Source organism: Hordeum vulgare, chromosome 5H, assembly GCF_904849725.1.
Source record: "Hordeum vulgare subsp. vulgare chromosome 5H, MorexV3_pseudomolecules_assembly, whole genome shotgun sequence".
Classification (NCBI taxonomy): Eukaryota; Viridiplantae; Streptophyta; class Magnoliopsida; order Poales; family Poaceae; genus Hordeum; species Hordeum vulgare.
In genome coordinates, this window is record NC_058522.1 from 469,125,513 (window position 1) to 469,142,826 (window position 17,314).

Sequence of the window (17,314 nt, forward strand, 5' to 3'; positions counted from 1 at the left end):
CTGAACTAGGAATAGTGAGCTAGTCATATTTACAAAAACAAAATAGATTGAGTTCATACCGGCTTTTCCAGGCTTAGTCACTTCATCATATATCGTTATTATTGCCTTTCACTTGCACGACCGAATGATGTGAACAATAATAAGCGTGCTCATGCATTGACTAAAGCTGGAATCTGCAGGCAAACACAAAGGAGAAGACAAAGTAATATGGCTCTTTGAAAGCTAAACAGGTATGCATGCGAGAGCCACTAAACATTGTAACCAATATCTTCTACCTTGACCCAAAGAGAAAGAAAAGTATTTACACGGGAAAGCTCCCAACAAGCAAAAGAAGAAAAGAAAAATCTTTTTGGTTTTTCTCAAACTAGACAGACACACGAAAAGAAAACGAGAAAAAGTAAATAAACTAGCATGGATGATACAGTGGCAAAGTGTGAACACCGGCTAACAAAGTGAAAGCATAAGCAAGAATGTAAAGTCGGTGAGAACACGTAGTCCTGCAAGCTTAGGCTTTTGGCCTAAGTTGGTCTACTCCCAAGGATGGTCTTGGCGAAACCCAAAATCATAATGGGGGTTATACGGGAGCGCTACAGCCACTGCCTGAATAGCTGCCTCACGGAGACGAGCAACCTTTGACTCCCTCTCATACTCCTCTGTCTCTCCTCTGGTTATGTAATATCCCTGTTTTACCTGAAAGTCAAAGAAGGCAGGAGGATGAAGGGTAATATGGAAAACATGCTGCCAGTTAAATATCAAACAGTATAGGAGGGATTCTTCATCCCTCTCAAGGAACTGGTAGCGTGTCAAAGCGACGCGGTCAAGGAAAGCTGTATGGAGCGGGGGATCTCCTTCGCAGATGGGTACTCCAAGAAAATTTACTATGCGATTGGCATAGATCCAACAAAAGAAATCCCCTTCATTAGCATTCTTATTCAGCCTCCTTGCTATTATAGCTCCCATGTTGAAACTTTTATCACACATTACTGCGCTCTTAAGGATAGTAAGGTCGGATGCACAGAGGTGACCATGCTCAATCTTGCCATTAATGCATCTGCCTGTGAAGAGGGCAAAGTAATGCAAGGCAGGAAAATGAACACTCCCCATGGTAGCTTGCGTAATTTCTCTAGTTTCTCCAACAGTAATACCAGAGCAAAAATCTCTAACCGAAGATTTAGGAGGACACTAAGGCTACCCCAAATAGGTATTTTGCAAATTCTATTAAAATCCTCTAAATCCATGGTATACGATTTGTCATAGAGATCAAACAGTACCGATGTGTCACGGCCAACTGAAAATTTGAATCTACAAACAAAAGAGGCAGTGAGAGCAACATACTGTTCACATTTATCGGAGATGAATTCTTCGAGTCCGACGTTGCGAACAAGTGCATCAAACTCATCTTTGAAACCTGCCTCAATCATAAATTCATCAGTAGGCCGTTCACATGGTTGTACCTGCGTGTCCCTTGGTTGGTAAGGATCAGGCTCCCGAATCTTAAGACAGGGACCTCTCTTGCTTGAGGAACCACCATGAAAGTTTCTCCTGAACATCTTCCTTTTCTGAAATTTTCAGTGACCCAAAGGAAAAGTGAATAAGGCTCAAGTAAACTAGTAGCAACTACTTCCACAAGTGCCTAGAGGCCATATTACGCATCAAAACTACTTGGGACCAACTAAAATCAGCATGCAAAGCTCAAGAACATGGTCACCAAGGTAGCAAAAATACGCGAAGTATAAGGCACTAGAGAAAAAGAACTAATTGGACCAATGGACGAGTCACTTACCAAGGAGTAATTTCCCCAAAACAGTTCGGAGAACGGTGCTTTGAGCAAAGAGATCGAAAATCCGAGCAAGAGGAGCAAGAACACGGGTTTGAGCTGTGAAAACGATTTTTTCTGGAGGTAGGAGAACCAGATGAGAGCAAGAATGAGTGGAGGGGGTGCCTGTGGGCCCCACAAGCCTGTGTGGCGCGACCAGGGGGTGCCCGTGCCCCAAGGGCTTGTGGCCGACTGGTGCACTCCCCAGACAAGCTCTTTGTCTCAAAAAAATTCAAAAATTCCAGAAAAAATCATACTTGATTTTCACGACGTTCGGAGAACTTTTATTTTTGGGGTACTTTTCTACCGGACGCTAAAACAGAAAACAGGGAAAACTAAACTAAATCTATCATTTTTCCTCTAAGCAACCTAAAGTGAAAGTTTGGAACAGAGGTTTGTGACTCCTCGATTCATCCATCTCATGGTCATCGAAAGAAATCTGTCAAAGGGGGTTGATCAAATCCCCTCGACAAAACTTTCTCAAATCGCAAAAGAAGACGGAGAATTTTTGAACAGTCACTAGGTCACCTCAATGGGGATGTGTATCTCCCCAGCAAGCAAATCATACTTCATCTTGACACGAGGAATAGGGCATTCAAAGCTCCCAATAAGAATCGATGAAGTTTTTTCGATAGCATTGATGCAATATACTCGATATTGTTTCTTCGGAAAGTGCACTGTATGCTCATTACCGTTGACATGGAAAGTGACGTTGCCTTTGTTGCAACCTATAACAGCCCCTGCAGTGTTTAAAAAGGGTCTTCCGAGGATGACATCCATGTCATCGTCCTCGGGAATATCCAAGATAACAAAGTCTGTTAAGATAGTGACATTAGCAACCACAACAGGCACATCCTCGCAAATGCCGATAGGGAAAGCAGTTGATTTGTCGGCCATTTGCAGAGAGATTTCAGTGGGTGTCAACTTATCCGGTTCAAGTCTACGATAAAGAGAGAGAGGCATAACACTAACACCGGCTCCAAGGTCGCATAACGCAGTTCTAACGTAGTTACCTTTAATGGAGCAAGGTATAGTGGGCACACCGGGATCACCTAGTTTCTTAGGAGTTCCACCCTTGAAGGTATAATTAGCGAGCATGGTGGAAATCTCAACCTCAGGTATCCTCGTCTTATTAGTCACAATATCTTTCATGTACTTAGCATACGGAGACATTTTGAGCATATCTGTCAAACGCATTTGCAGAAAGACAGGTCTGATCATTTCAACAAATCGCTCAAAATCCTCATAATCCTTTTTCTTCGATGGTTTGGGAGGAAAGGGCATGGGTTTCTGAACCCATGGTTCCCTTTCTTTACCATGCTTCCTAGCAGTGAAGTCATTCTTATCGTATCTCTTATTCTTAGGCTGCGGGTTATCAAGATCAACAGCTCCAATCTCCACATCCTTATCATTGCTAGGTTGAGCATCTTCATGAACATCACTATTGATATTATCATTAAGCTCATGTTCATCACCAGATTGTGTTTCAGTATCAGAAACAGAGACATCGTTTGGACTCTCAGGTGTAGCAGCAACAGGGTTGCTAGCGTGCAGGTTCCTATCATCTTTCTTCTTCTTTCTAGGATGACTAGGTGCATCAGTGCTAACTCCTTGATAATCTTGTTCAATTCTCTTAGGATGACCCTCAGGATACAAAGGTTCCTGGGTCATTCTACCGCCTCTAGTAACGACTCTAACAGAATTGTCATTCAACTCATTGAGCAAGTCATTCTGAGCTTTAAGTATTTGTTCTACCTGAGTAGTAACCATAGAAGCATGTTTACTCATAAGTTTAAGATCATTGATATTTCTGTCCACACAAGCACTTAAATGACTAAGCATACGAGCATTCTGTTCCAATTGTCTGCTAACATCATCATTGAAACTCTCTTGTTTGGCAACAAAGTTATCAAATTCATCCATGCATAAGCTAGCAGGTTTATCAAAAGGAATATCACTCTCATCAAACCTACGCAAAGAATTTACTTCTACTACCTGTATCGGGTTATCAAGACCATGGATCTCTTCGATAGGTGGTAGATTTTTGACATCTTCAGATTTAATGCCTTTCTTTCGCATAGATTTCTTGGCTTCTTGCATATCTTCAGGACAGAGGAATAGAATACCTCTTTTCTTCGGAGTTGGCTTAGGAGGTGGTTCGGGAATAATCCAAGCATTCTCATTGCACAAGATGTTATTCAGTAGAATCTCAGCTTGTTCTACGGTTCGTTCCCTAAAAACACAACCAGCACAACTATCTAGGTGGTCTTTGGAAGCATCGGTAAGTCCATTATAGAAGATATCAAGTATTTCATTCTTCTCAAGAGGGTGATCAGGCAACTCATTCAGCAGCTGGATGAGCCTCCCCCAAGCTTGTGGGAGACTCTCTTCTTCAGCTTGAGCAAAGTTGTATATTTCCTGCAAGGCAGCTTTCTTCCTATGGGCAGGGAAATATTTTTCAGAGAAGTAGTAGACCATATCCTGGGGGCTACGCACACAACCAGGAGCAAGAGAAGTGAACCAGGTCTTAGCATCATCCTTTAGCGAGAAAGGAAACAGCTTGAGGATATAGTAGTGGAGGATCTTTTCCTCACTATTGAATAGGGTGGCTATATCGTGCAGTTTGGTAAGATGGGCTAAAACCGTTTCAGACTCATAACCATGAAAAGGATCAGATTCGACTAGAGTGATTAACTCAGGGTCGACAGAGAATTCATAATCCTTATCGGTCACAAAGATAGGCGAAGTAGCAAACTTTGGGTCGTATTTCATCCTAGCGTTCAGAGATTTTTCTTTCCACTTGCGCAGTAGTTTATCAACATCATAGCTATCCTTACACGCAAGAAAGTCCTCAGCTATCTCTCCCTCCATAACATAGCATTCAGGCATAACAAGCAATTCAGGCATAGTAGCAGGTTCTACTTCAATAGTATCAGCAGTTTCAGAAGTATCATCACATCTAGCAGCAAGTCTAGCAATTTGTGCATCAAGGAATGCACCTAGTGGCAAAGCAGTATCAAGCATAGCATCATCAGGCAAATCAGTATCAAGAATAGCATCATCAGGCATAGTATCAAGAATAGCATCATCAGAAGCATCATGGGCAGCAGAAGTAGCATCATCAAGCACATGCGACATATCAAGATTTCTAGCAGGAGGTGGTGTCGCAAACATACTCATAACTGAAGGTGAATCAAGTGCAGAGCTAGATGGCAGTTCCTTACGTGTACTCGTAGTGGAAGACAAGACTTTAGTTCTTGGATCTATCGGATTCCTCATAGTGACCAACAGACAAAAATCCCAAGTGACTCAGAGAATATAACTGTGCTTCCCCGGCAACGGCGCCAAAAAATAGTCTTGATAACCCACAACTGTAGGGGATCGCAACAGTTTTTGAGGGTAGAGTATTCAACCCAAATTTATTGATTCGACTCAAGGGGAAGTGAAAGAATATTCTAAAGTATTAGCAGCTGAGTTATCAATTCAACCACACCTAAAAGATTAGTATCTGCAAGCAAAGTATCAGTAGCAAAGTGGTATGATAGCAACGGGGCCAGAAAAAGGTCTGTTGACGGCAGACTATTGCTGACTTGTTGTATCAATGGCGCCCGAAAAGTCTTGCAACAGGTAACAACAAAGTAGCAAGTAACAGCAGTAGTGACAGCAGTAGCAAGTAACAGCAGTAGTGATAGCAGCAGCAAGTAACAACAGTAGTGACAGCAGTAGCAAGTAACATCAGTAGTGACAGCAGAGTAACGTAGCAAGGACTACTAGTAAAAGACTCGTAGGCATTGGATCGGGGATGGATGATTATGTCGGGTGTGATTCATCATGTAACAACTATAAACGGAGAGATAAGTAACTAGCTGCCGTTCATCAAACTAATGTAGGCATGTATTCCGTATGTAGTCATACGTGCTTAGGGAAAAGAACTTGCATGACATCTATTGTCCATCCCTCCCGTGGCAGCGGGGTCCTAATGGAAATACGGGATATTAAGGTTCTCCTTTTAATAAAGAACCGGACGAACGCATTAACACTTGGTAAATACATGAACTCCTCATACTATGGTCATCTCCGGGAGAGGTTCCGACTATTGTCACTTCGGGGTTGCCGGGTCATAACACATAGTAGGTGACTACAACTTGCAAGATAGGATCTAAAACACACATATATTGGCGACAACATAATAGGTTCAGATCTGAAATCATGGCACTCGGGCCGTAGTGACAAGCATTAAGCACGGCAAAGTAGTAGCAACATCAACCTCAGAACATAGTGGATACTAGGGATCAATCCCTGTCAAAACTAACTCGATTACATGATAGAGCTCATCCAACTCATCACCGTCCAGCAAGCCAACGATGATATTACTCACAAACAGTGAAGAGCATCATGGAATTGTCGATGGAGGAAGATTGATGATGACGATGGCGACGATCTCCCCTCTCGGAAGCCCAGAACGGACTCCAAATTTGCCCTCCAGATGAAGAACAGGAGGTGGCGGCGCCTCCGTATCATAAAACGCGATGAATCCTTCTCTCTGATTTTTTTTCCGGGCGAAAAGGAATATATAGAGCTGAGATTGGAGGTGGTGGAGCCTCGTGGGCCCCACAAGCCTGGTTGGTGCGGCCTAGGGGGGTGTCCGCGCCACCTGGGCTTGTGGACCACTGGCTCACGTCCTCCGGTGGATCTTTGCGCAGGTATTTTTCATTAATTCCAGAAAAAATCTCCGTAGATTTTCAGGTCATTCCGAGAACTTTATTTTTGCACAAAAACAACACCATGGCAATTTTGCTGAAAACAGCATTAGTCCGGGTTAGTTCCATTCAAATCATGCAAATTAGAGTCCAAAACAAGGGCAAAAGAGTTCGGAAAAGTAGATACGACGGAGACGTACCAGCACCTCACACTCCGGCTCCTTGTCCAGCTCCGGCTCCGCCGCCGCCACCTCACAACGACGACCGTCTCCACGACGACTACCCCCATCAAGACAGAGCATTCGTGGTCTTCACCAGTGAAGGTGACGACAAGCACATCCAGCGTCAATGTCGGCACGAGTTGAATGCCACGGTCCCCCCGGTTCCCCAATACATGCATTGGTATGAAAAGCCCATCACATGGAGCCGAGTTGACCATACGGCGGTGATGCCTGCTACTTCTCAAACAACAGCACCAGAAATTGACACGTTGACGGAGATTGGGATTGCGTTGGTTTTTCCCTTGAAGAGGAAAGGGTGATGCAGCACAGGAGCAGTAAGTATTTCCCTCAGTTTGAGAACCAACGTATCAATCCAGAAGGAGGGTCTCGTCAAGTCCAGAGTACCTGCGCAAACACAAAGAAACTTGCACCCAACGCTTCAAAGGGGTTCTCAATCCCTGCAAGATTGTTTGCAAAAGTGAGATCTGAAGGCGGAAAGTGCAACGTAGTAAAAAGTGTAAGGCTAAAAATATGGTGTGGGGTAGACCCTGGGGGCCATAGTGTTCACTAGAGGCTTCTCTCAAAATAGCAAGTATTACGGTGGGTGAACAAATTACTGTCGAGCAATTGATAGAACCACGCAAAGTCATGACGATATCTAAGGCAATGATCTAGCATATAGGCATCACGTCCGATACAAGTAGACCGATACTTTCTGCATCTACTACTGTTACTCCACACATCGACCGCTATCCAGCATGCATCTAGTGTATTGAGTTCATGATGAACAGAGTAATGCTTTAAGCAAGATGACATGATGTAGAGGGATAATCTCAAACCAATGATGAAAACCCCATCTTTTTACCCTTGATGGCAACAACACGATACGTGCCTCGCTACCCCTTCTATCACTGGGTGAGGTCATCGCACGGTATGAACCCAAAACCAAGCATTTCTCCCATTGCAAGAATCATAGATCTAGTTGGCCAAACAAAACTCACAACTCGAAGAGAATCACAAGGATATGAAATCATGCATAAGAGAGATCAGAAGAAACTCAAATAAGATTCATAGATAATCTGATCATAAATTCACAATTCATTGGATCTCGACAAACACACCGCAAAAGAAGATTACATCGGATAGATCTCCATGAAGATCATGGAGAACTTTGTATTGAAGATCCAAGAGAGAGAAGAAGCCATCTAATTACTAGCTATGGACCCGTAGGTCTATGGTGAACTACTCACGCATCATCGGAGAGGTCATGGTGTTGATGGAGAAGACTTCCGTGTCCGAATCCCCCCTCCGGCAGGGCACCAGGACGTGCCCCAGATGAGATCTTGCGGAGATAGAATCTTGCGGTGGCGGAAAAGTGATTACGATGCTCCCCTGATTTTTTTGGGAATATTTAGGAATTTATAGGCGCAAGATCTAGGTCAGGGGACCTCCAGGGGGCCCACAAGCCTGCATGGCGCGCCCCCTGGCCGCGGGGTGGGGGCTTGTGGGGCCCCTGGGGCTCTTCTGGCTTGGCCCCCAAGCTCTCGGATCTGCTTCCGTTCCAGAAAAAATATTTTCGGGATTTTCTTCCGTTTGGACTCCGTTTCAAAATCTCCTCTGAAAGGGGTCAAAACATGAAAAAAAAGAACTGGCGCTTGGCACTGAGTTAATAGGTTAGTCCGAGAAAATAAATAAAAGGCATGCTAAACATCTAAAGTGTGACAGGATAACAGCATGAAACCATCAAAAATTATAGATACGTTGGAGACGTGTCAAGCATCCCCAAGCTTAACTCCTGCTCGTCCTCGAGTAGGGAAGTGATAAAGAATGAATTTTTGATGTGGAATGAATATTCAGATCCGTACGATTCAAAACAATAGTTTGCTATTGACATGAAAACAGTAATACTTCAAGCAAACTAGCAAAGCAATCATGAACTTTCAAAATAACAAGGCCAAAGAATGTTATCCCTACAAAATCATATAGTCTGACTATGCTCCATCATCCTCACACAACTAATGTAAATCATGCACAACCCCGGAATTGGCCAAGTAATTGTTTTCGCACTCTTACTTTCTCAAACTTTTTATAACTATCACGCAATACATGAGCGCGAGCCATGGATATAGCACTATAGGTGGAATAGAGTGTCGTGGTGGTTGTGAGACAAAAAGGAGGAAATGGTCAGATTGACTCTGGCGTATCAATAGGCTATGGAGATGCCCATTAATAGATATCAATTTGAATGAGTAGGGATTGCCATGCAAGAGATGCACTGGAGCTATAAGTATGTGAAAGCTCAAGAGGAAACTAGTGGGTGTGCATCCAACTTGCTTGCTCACGAAGACCTAGGGCAATTTTGAGGAAGCCCATCATTATAAAACTTGGCTTGTATATTCCAATGATGGGCTTCCTCAAATTGCCCTAGGTCTTCGTGAGCAAGCAAGTTGGATGCACACCCACATAGTTTCTTTTTGAGCTTTCATACACTTATAGCTCTAGTGCATCCGTTGCATGGCAATCCCTACTCACTCACATTGATATCTATTGATGGGCATCTCCATAGCCCGTTGATACACCTAGTTGATGTGACCATCTCCTCCTTTTTGCCTCACAACCTCCACCATATTCTATTCCACCTATAGTGTTATGTCCATGGCTCACGCTCATGTATTGCGTGAGAGTTGAAAAGGTTTGAGAAAGTAAAAGTGTGAAAACAATTGCTTGACTAAGAACGGGGTCGTTCATGATTTAAATACGTTGTGTGGGGAAGATGGAGGATAGCCAGACTATATGATATTGTAGGGATAACTTTCTTTCGCCATGTTATTTCGAGAAGACATGATTGCTTTGTTAGTATGCTTGAAGTATTATTGTTCTTATGTCAATAATAACTTTTTGCTTTGAATCATATGGATCTGAATATTCATGTTACAATATATGTTAAGTAGCATTCCACATCAGAAGTTCTGTTTTTATCATTTACCTGCTCGAGGAAGAGCAGGAATTAAGCTTGGGGATGCTTGATACGTCTCCAACGTATCTATAATTTTTTATCGTTCCATTATATTATATTATCAACTTTGGATATTTTATATGCATGAATATGCTATTTGATATTATTTTTTGGACTAACCTATTGACCTAGAGCCCAGTGCCAGTTCCTGTTTTTTCCTTGTTTTTGACCTTTTTCAGATAGGAATATAAAACGGAGTCCAAACGGAATAAAACTTTCGCTGTGATTTTTTATGGAAAATATAAAAAATACCAGAATAAAAAGATACCGGAAAGGAGTCCTGAGGAAGCCACGAGTCAGGGAGGCGAGCCCACCCCCTGGGCACGCCTGGGGGCTCGTGACTCCCTCGTGGGTCTCCCTGACTTGTTCTCGATGCCATCTGGTCTTATAAATACAGAAACCTCCAGAAATAAACCTAGATCGGGAGTTCCGCCGCCGCAAGCCTCTGTAGCCACCAAAAACCAATCGGGAGCCCGTTCCGGCACCCTGCCGGAGGGGGAATCCATCTCCGGTGGCCATCTTCATCATCCCGGCAATCTCTGTGACGAGGAGGGAGTAGTTCTCCCTCGAGGCTGAGGGTATGTACCAGTAGCTATGTGTTTGATCTCTCTCTCTCTCGTGTTCTTGAGATGTCATGACATCGATGTACCGCGGGCTTTTCTACTATAGTTGGATCCTATGATGTTCTTCCCCCTCTCCCTTCTTGTAATGAATTGAGTTTCCCCTTTGAAGTTATCTTATCGGATTGAGTCTTTAAGAACACTTGATGTATGTCTTGCACGTGTCTATCTGTGATGAAAATGGGATATTCATGTGAGTATTGATGTATGTTTTGGTGATCAACTTGCGGGTTTCGTGACATCGGGAACCTATGCATATGGGTTGGCACATGTTTTGACTCTCCGTTAGAAACTTTGAGGCACTCTTTGAAGTTCTATGTGTTGGTTGAATAGAGGATTCTGAGATTGTGTGATGCATATCGTATAATCATGCCCACGGATACTTGAGGTGACAATGGAGTATCTAGGTGACATTAGGGTCTTGGTTGATGTGTGTCTTAAGGTGTTATTCTAGTACGAACTCTTGAATAGATCGATCAGAAAGAATAACTTTGTGGTGGTTTCGTACCCGACAATAATCTCTTCGTTTGTTCTCCGCTATTAGTGACTTTGGAGTGACTCTTTGTTGCATGTTGAGGGCTAGTTATATGATCCAATTATGTTATAATTGTTGAGAGAACTTCCACTAGTGAAAGTATGAACCCTAGGCCTTGTTTCCATGCATTCCAATACCGTTCGTGTTCACTTTTATTATTAATTACCTTGCTGTTTTTATGATTTCAGATTACAAAAACCTATATCTACTATCCATATTGCACTTGTATCACCATCTCTTCGTCGAACTAGTGCACCTATACAATTTACCATTGTATTGGGTGTGTTGGGGACACAAGAGACTCTTTGTTATTTGGTTGCAGGGTTGCTTGAGAGATACCATCTTCATCCTACGCCTCCCACGAATTGATAAACCTTAGGTCACCTACTTGAGGGAAAATTGCTACTGTCCTACAAACCTCTGCACTTGGAGGCCCAACAACGTCTACAAGGAATTGTGGAAACACTAGCACCCAAATCACACAAAGCATGGCGTTCATAATTTTTAATCTTTATTTTTATAGTAGGGTCCCACTCATCATAAAGTTTTCTAGGAATAGATATTTCCAACTCAAGTTTCCCTTCAAGAGATTTCATCATAGCATCAACGATATGTTTGGTAAAAGCCATATTTTGGCTATAAGCATGTGGAGAGTTTAGCATGGATTGCATCGAGGAAATACATTCAATCAAAGAGCAACTATCATAATTAAATTCCTTGAAATCCAAAGCAGTAATTTCATCACTATTCAAAGTTTTGATATCCTCTACTGCACTTTTAGTATTTTTAGCATCAAGATAAATAGACTCCAAATCATTGGGGCGTTTCTCAACCAAAGTGGATTCAGATCCAGCCCCATCATCATTAAGATTGACAATAGAAAACAAGGCTTCAATAGGAGTCACACCAAGCACTTTAAGATCTTCGTGATTCTTATCACATATTTCAGGTTTAGCAACCATTTTATTGACTAAGGTAGCTTGTTTAACACAAATCTGGCCTACCAATTTTTCAAGACGAGCAAATTGAGAATTTAACACAAGGAATTCTTTGGCCATATCATCAACCTCTTTGTTCATATAAGCCATAAAATAATTTTGCTCCCTTAGTTCTCCACGGAAGTAAGTATTATGATCAAACTGTGTAGACATGAAGTTTTTAACACTAGTTTCAATCTCTTCCAAATTTTTATAGTAAGCATCATAATCATTTGGTTGGGCCATGAGGATAAATAAGATAGCACACACGAGCAAACCGAAAGCAAGCAAAAGAAAGGGGCGAACGAAAAAGGCAAAATAAAGAAAGGCAAATATTTTTGTGAATTTTGTTTTAGAAGTGGGGGAGAGGAAAACGAGAGGCAAATGGCAAATAATGTAAATGCAAGAGATGATTTTGCGATAGGTACTTGGTAGATATGATTCACTTGAATACTCCCCGGCAACGGCGCCAGAAATTCTTCCTGCTACTTCTTGAGCTTGCGTTGGTTTTTCCCTTGAAGAGGAAAGGGTGATGCAGCAAAGTAGAGATAAGTATTTCCCTTAGTTTGAGAACCAAGGTATCAATCTAGTAGGAGTATCAAGATGAGGCACCAAGGCACCCGCGCAAAGACAAACAAACTTGCACCCAACGCGATAAAGGGGTTGTCAATCCCTTTACGATTACTTGCAAAGTGAGATCTGATAGTGATAATAGGTGAATATAAATAAATAAATAAATAAAAGTGCAGCAAGGTATTTTTGGTATTTTTGTATGTAGATCTGAATATATAATATGTAAAATAGACCCGGGGGGCATAGTGTTCACTAGAGGCTTCTCTCATGATAGCAAGTATTACGGTGGGTGAACGAATTACTGTCGAGCAATTGATAAAATCGCGCAAAGTCATGACGATATCTAAGGCAATGATCATACATATAGGCATCACGTCCGAGACAAGTAGACCGATACTTTCTGCATCTACTACTATTACTCCACACATCGACCGCTATCCAGCATGCATCTAGTGTATTAAGTTCATAACAAACAGAGTAACGCCTTAAGCAAGATGACATGATGTAGAGGGATAAATTCATGCAATATGATATGAACCCCATCTTTTTACCCTTGATGGCAACAACATGATGCGTGCCTCGCTACCCCTTCTGTCACTAGGTGAGGACACCACACGGTATGAACCCAAAACCAAGCACTTATCCCATTGCAAGAATTATAGATCAAGTTGGCCAAACGAAACCCATAACTCGAAGAGAATTACAAGGATACAAAATCATGCATATAAGAAATCAGAGGAGACTCAAATAATATTCATCGATAATCTGATCATAAATCTACAATTCATCGGATCTCGGCAAACACACCGCAAAAGAAAGTTACATCGGATAGATCTCCATGAAGATCATGGAGAACTTTGTATTGAAAATCCAAGAGAGAGAAGAAGCCATATAGCTACTAGCTATGGACCCGAAGGTCTGTGGTGAACTACTCACGCATCGTCAGAGAGGCAATGGTGTTGATGAAGAAGCCCTCCATGTCCTAATACCACTCAAGCAGGGCACCAGAATGGTCCCCAGATGGGATCTCGCGGAAACAGAAGCTTGCGGTGGCGGAAAAGTATTTCCGTGGCTCTGTTTGTTGTTTGGGGATTTTAGGGAATTTATAGGCGAAAGAGGTAGGGCAAAGGAGGCACGGGGGGCCCACGAGCCTGCTAGGCGCCCCCCTGGGGCGCGCCTAGGGGGCTCGTGGCCTCCTCCGTGGCCCTCTGCCTTGGTTCTCAAGTCTTATGGATCCCTTCTGTTATGGAAAAAATCATCCCGAAGGTTTTATTCCGTTTGGACTCCGTTTAATATTCTTATCTGAAAAAGGTCAAAAACAAGGAAAAAACAGAAACACGCACTGGGCATTGAGTTAATAGGTTAGTCCCAAAAATGATATAAAATATCATATACATGCATATAAAACATCCCAAGTTGATAATATAATAGCATGGAACAATAAAAATTATAGATACGTTGGAGACGTATCACCGTCTCCCTCGAACAGCTGCACAAGCCGTCCATAAAGCCGTCTCCGGAGTAGGCATCGATTTTTGTGCCGGTTGATCCCTTGGTACAAGCGTCGTCGGCTACACCGGTTGTGTCGGCTACAGCTCCTGTGCCGGCTACACTGGTTGTGCCGACTCCAATTACTTCGCCGGCTACAACTACTTCGTCGGGTACAACTACTTAGGCAGCTACGACTACTTCGTTGGCTACAACAACAAGTCCGGCTTTGCCAAGCCTCGAATCCTGTCATCTCGACACCCAGTGGGTGGACGTCATGGAGGTAGACGGCGAACCAGCTGCCACAACAACATCAGAGACAGAGAGTCTCGAGCCTGCAGCTACTTCATCAAGCGCGGGGGCTGTAGAAGCCCCTGACACTCATGCCGAGGCGGAGCCAGCCCTTGTGTCGGCTGCGTCGTGGGCTCAACCAATCTTGGCTTTCCTTCTTCACGGCGAGCTTCCTCAAGATGAGGCAGAGGCAAGGCAGATTCAGCGTAGATCAGCAGCCTACGCCATCATCAATCGCGAGCTGGTTCGGCGTAGTGTGATTGGCGTGTTCCAGCACTGCGTCGAATCAGAAAAGGGGCAGGAGATCCTCAGAGACATTCACCATGGGGAGTGTGGGCATCACGCCGCCTCTAGAACCCTGGTGGCCAAGGTGTTCCGCCATGGATTCTATCGGCCCACGGCCCTCGATGAGGCCGTGGACATGGTCAACAAATGCGAGGGCTGCCAACGCTTTGGCGTGCAGAGCCACATGCCACCTTCGGCCCTCAAAACCATCACCTTGTCATGGCCATTCGCCATCTAGGGGTTGGACGTGGTGGGACCATTCAAGACCGCTCGAGGCGGCATGACTCATCTCTTGGTAGCCATTGATAAATTTACCAAGTGGATCGAGGCTAGGCCCATCAAGAAGCTTGACGACCCCACGACCGTCAGGTTCCTCAAGGACATCGCTGTCTCATACGGCGTCCCCCACAACATCATCACCGACAACGGCACCAACTTCGTCAAGGGTGTTTTGGCACTCTACTGCTCCAAGGAAGGCATCCGGCTTGACTTGGCGTCGGTGGCACACCCCTAGTCCAACGGCCAGGTAGAGAGGGCTAACGGCCTGTTTCTAGCTGGCATCTAGCCAAGACTGGTGGCACCACTCGTCAGGTCAGCCGGCTGCTGGATCGAAGAGCTGTCGGCTGTGTTGTGGAGCCTCCGCACCACGCCCAACCGATCAACCGGCTTCACCCCATTCTTTCTGGTATATGGGTCCGAGGCTATCATCCCTAGAGATGTCGAGTTCGACTCGCCTCGGGTCACCTTATACATAGAAACAGAAGCAAAGGAGGCAAGAGAGGATGGCATCGATCCGCTCGAGGAGGCACAGGATCTAGCCTTGAGCCGGACGGCCATTCATCAACAGAAGCTGAGATACTACCACAGCAAGAAGATCAAGCCTCTCTCCTTCAGAGAGGGGTACTTGGTGCTCAGAAGAATCCCACGAACAACCGGCCAACACAAGCTCTCGTCCCCATGGGAGGGACCCTTCATCGTCAGCAGGGCTTTGCATAACAATGCGTACTACCTGATCGATGCCCAAAAGCCAAGGAAGCGCAAGAGAGACGACTCCGGCCAGGAGACGGAGCGTCCATGGAACGTGGCGTTGCTTCACCCGTTCTAATGCTAGAAGGCAAGTAAGAAAAATGGAAAGAGCATGTACATATGTATCTTTCTCCCTCTTCGGGATTTCCAATGAATGCAATAGGTGCTTCAAGCCGAGGTTTGAGGCATGCCTCTTTTGGATTCATAAATAGAGGCTTCACTCATTTTGTGAATCCCTTGGTTCAGCTCTAATGGGCTCGGGGGCTTGCTAGCCGGCCCGAACAATTACCTTAGTTGTAGAAGAACATATAGTCTACGCCAGATCAAACCCTAGCCGTCTCATAACAGGTACAGACCGGCTCCCGGCTGTCCGGCTAGCGAGGCGGCGCGAGGTAAGGCTGGTGCATGAAAAGTTCAAATACAAAAAGGGTTGTTGGCTCGGGTTCGTTTGATCCTTTTTTGTGATCTTATTCTAGCCGGACTCTGCCGGCTTCTGTTTGAGTCTTCAAATCTTGATGGCTTCGAAAAATTCAAGTCCAATATTCCCAAAGGCAGAAGCCTCGACCCAATCACAGACCAGCTCCCGGCTGTCGGGCTAGCGGGGTAGATGCTAGAGGGAGTAAAGGGGTTGGAGAAAAAGAAGTCAAGTAGCAATCAAAATATGAAAGTACAAGGCAACACACATGGTGTTACGAATTTAATGCAGAATTCATACATTCAAAAGCATTTGGCCCACGGCCAAAGTTCATTACACACCCCCAGTGGGTGGACTGTTGGACGAACAATATATTGCAGACAACGTAAAACAAAAATAGGGCCAGCTAAGGGGCAGCGGCCTCGTTTGTTGTCCCGGCTGCAGCTCGTGAAGTGGTGGCTTCACCATCACCGGCTGCTCCCGAGGTGGTGGCGCCGTCTCCTCCATGAGGGCTTTTGGCTTCGTCCTTGGCGGAGTCGGCATAAGCTTCGTTGCTGGAGTCGGCGTCTTCCTTCTCAAGGGTTGCCTCGTCGGAGCTGCCATCGGCAACATACGGCTGAAGACGGTGCAAGTCCTCATGGACCACGTTGCCGTGTTCATCCCGCTCCAAGTTGAGCTCGTCCCAGGCGGTATATGAGGTGATGTCGCTGGCCCTCATTTGCAGCTGGTCCTCCATGACCTGCAGCTCCCCCTCCGAGCCGTCGTGCTGGGCGACGAGCTTGCCCAAGTCCAGGTTCCGATACCATGACTTGGCCAAGCGCAGCGCCATGTAGGCACCAACACGCGCGTCTGAGGCGCTACAGGCGTCAAGACGATCGCCGCCAGCGGCAAGCCAGCGGGAGAGCCGGCTCACCGACGCCGGCTCCACGGCTTCGGGCCACAGAGCCTTTATCATCGATGTGCCGACGCTCTAGAGAAGCTCCAGGGATTCAGCCAAGACAAGCAGGCGGGCTCTGAGGCCCACGCCAATCTCCTCCACACTCCAGCCGACGGTGGCATCTACCTCCTGCCTTGCAGCGCGACGCTCCTCGCGGCTGACCTCAACAGCCGTTTCAGCAGCTTCCCGCGTCTCAGGAAAGATTCATGGGGCAGGGGAAGGGGTGCGAAGGAGAATAAGAGGAGGGAGCGGAAAAGAAGAAAAAATCAAGACAATATGAAAGAAGGGCTTACGGTCGAAATGGGCATCCTCCAGGGCCTCGCGTCGCCGCATCGTGCTTGCGTGGGCTGTGCGGGAGAGCTCTTCCTGGAGGGTCACGGCCGTCTCCATCGCTTTGGCCAGCTGCGCCTGCTT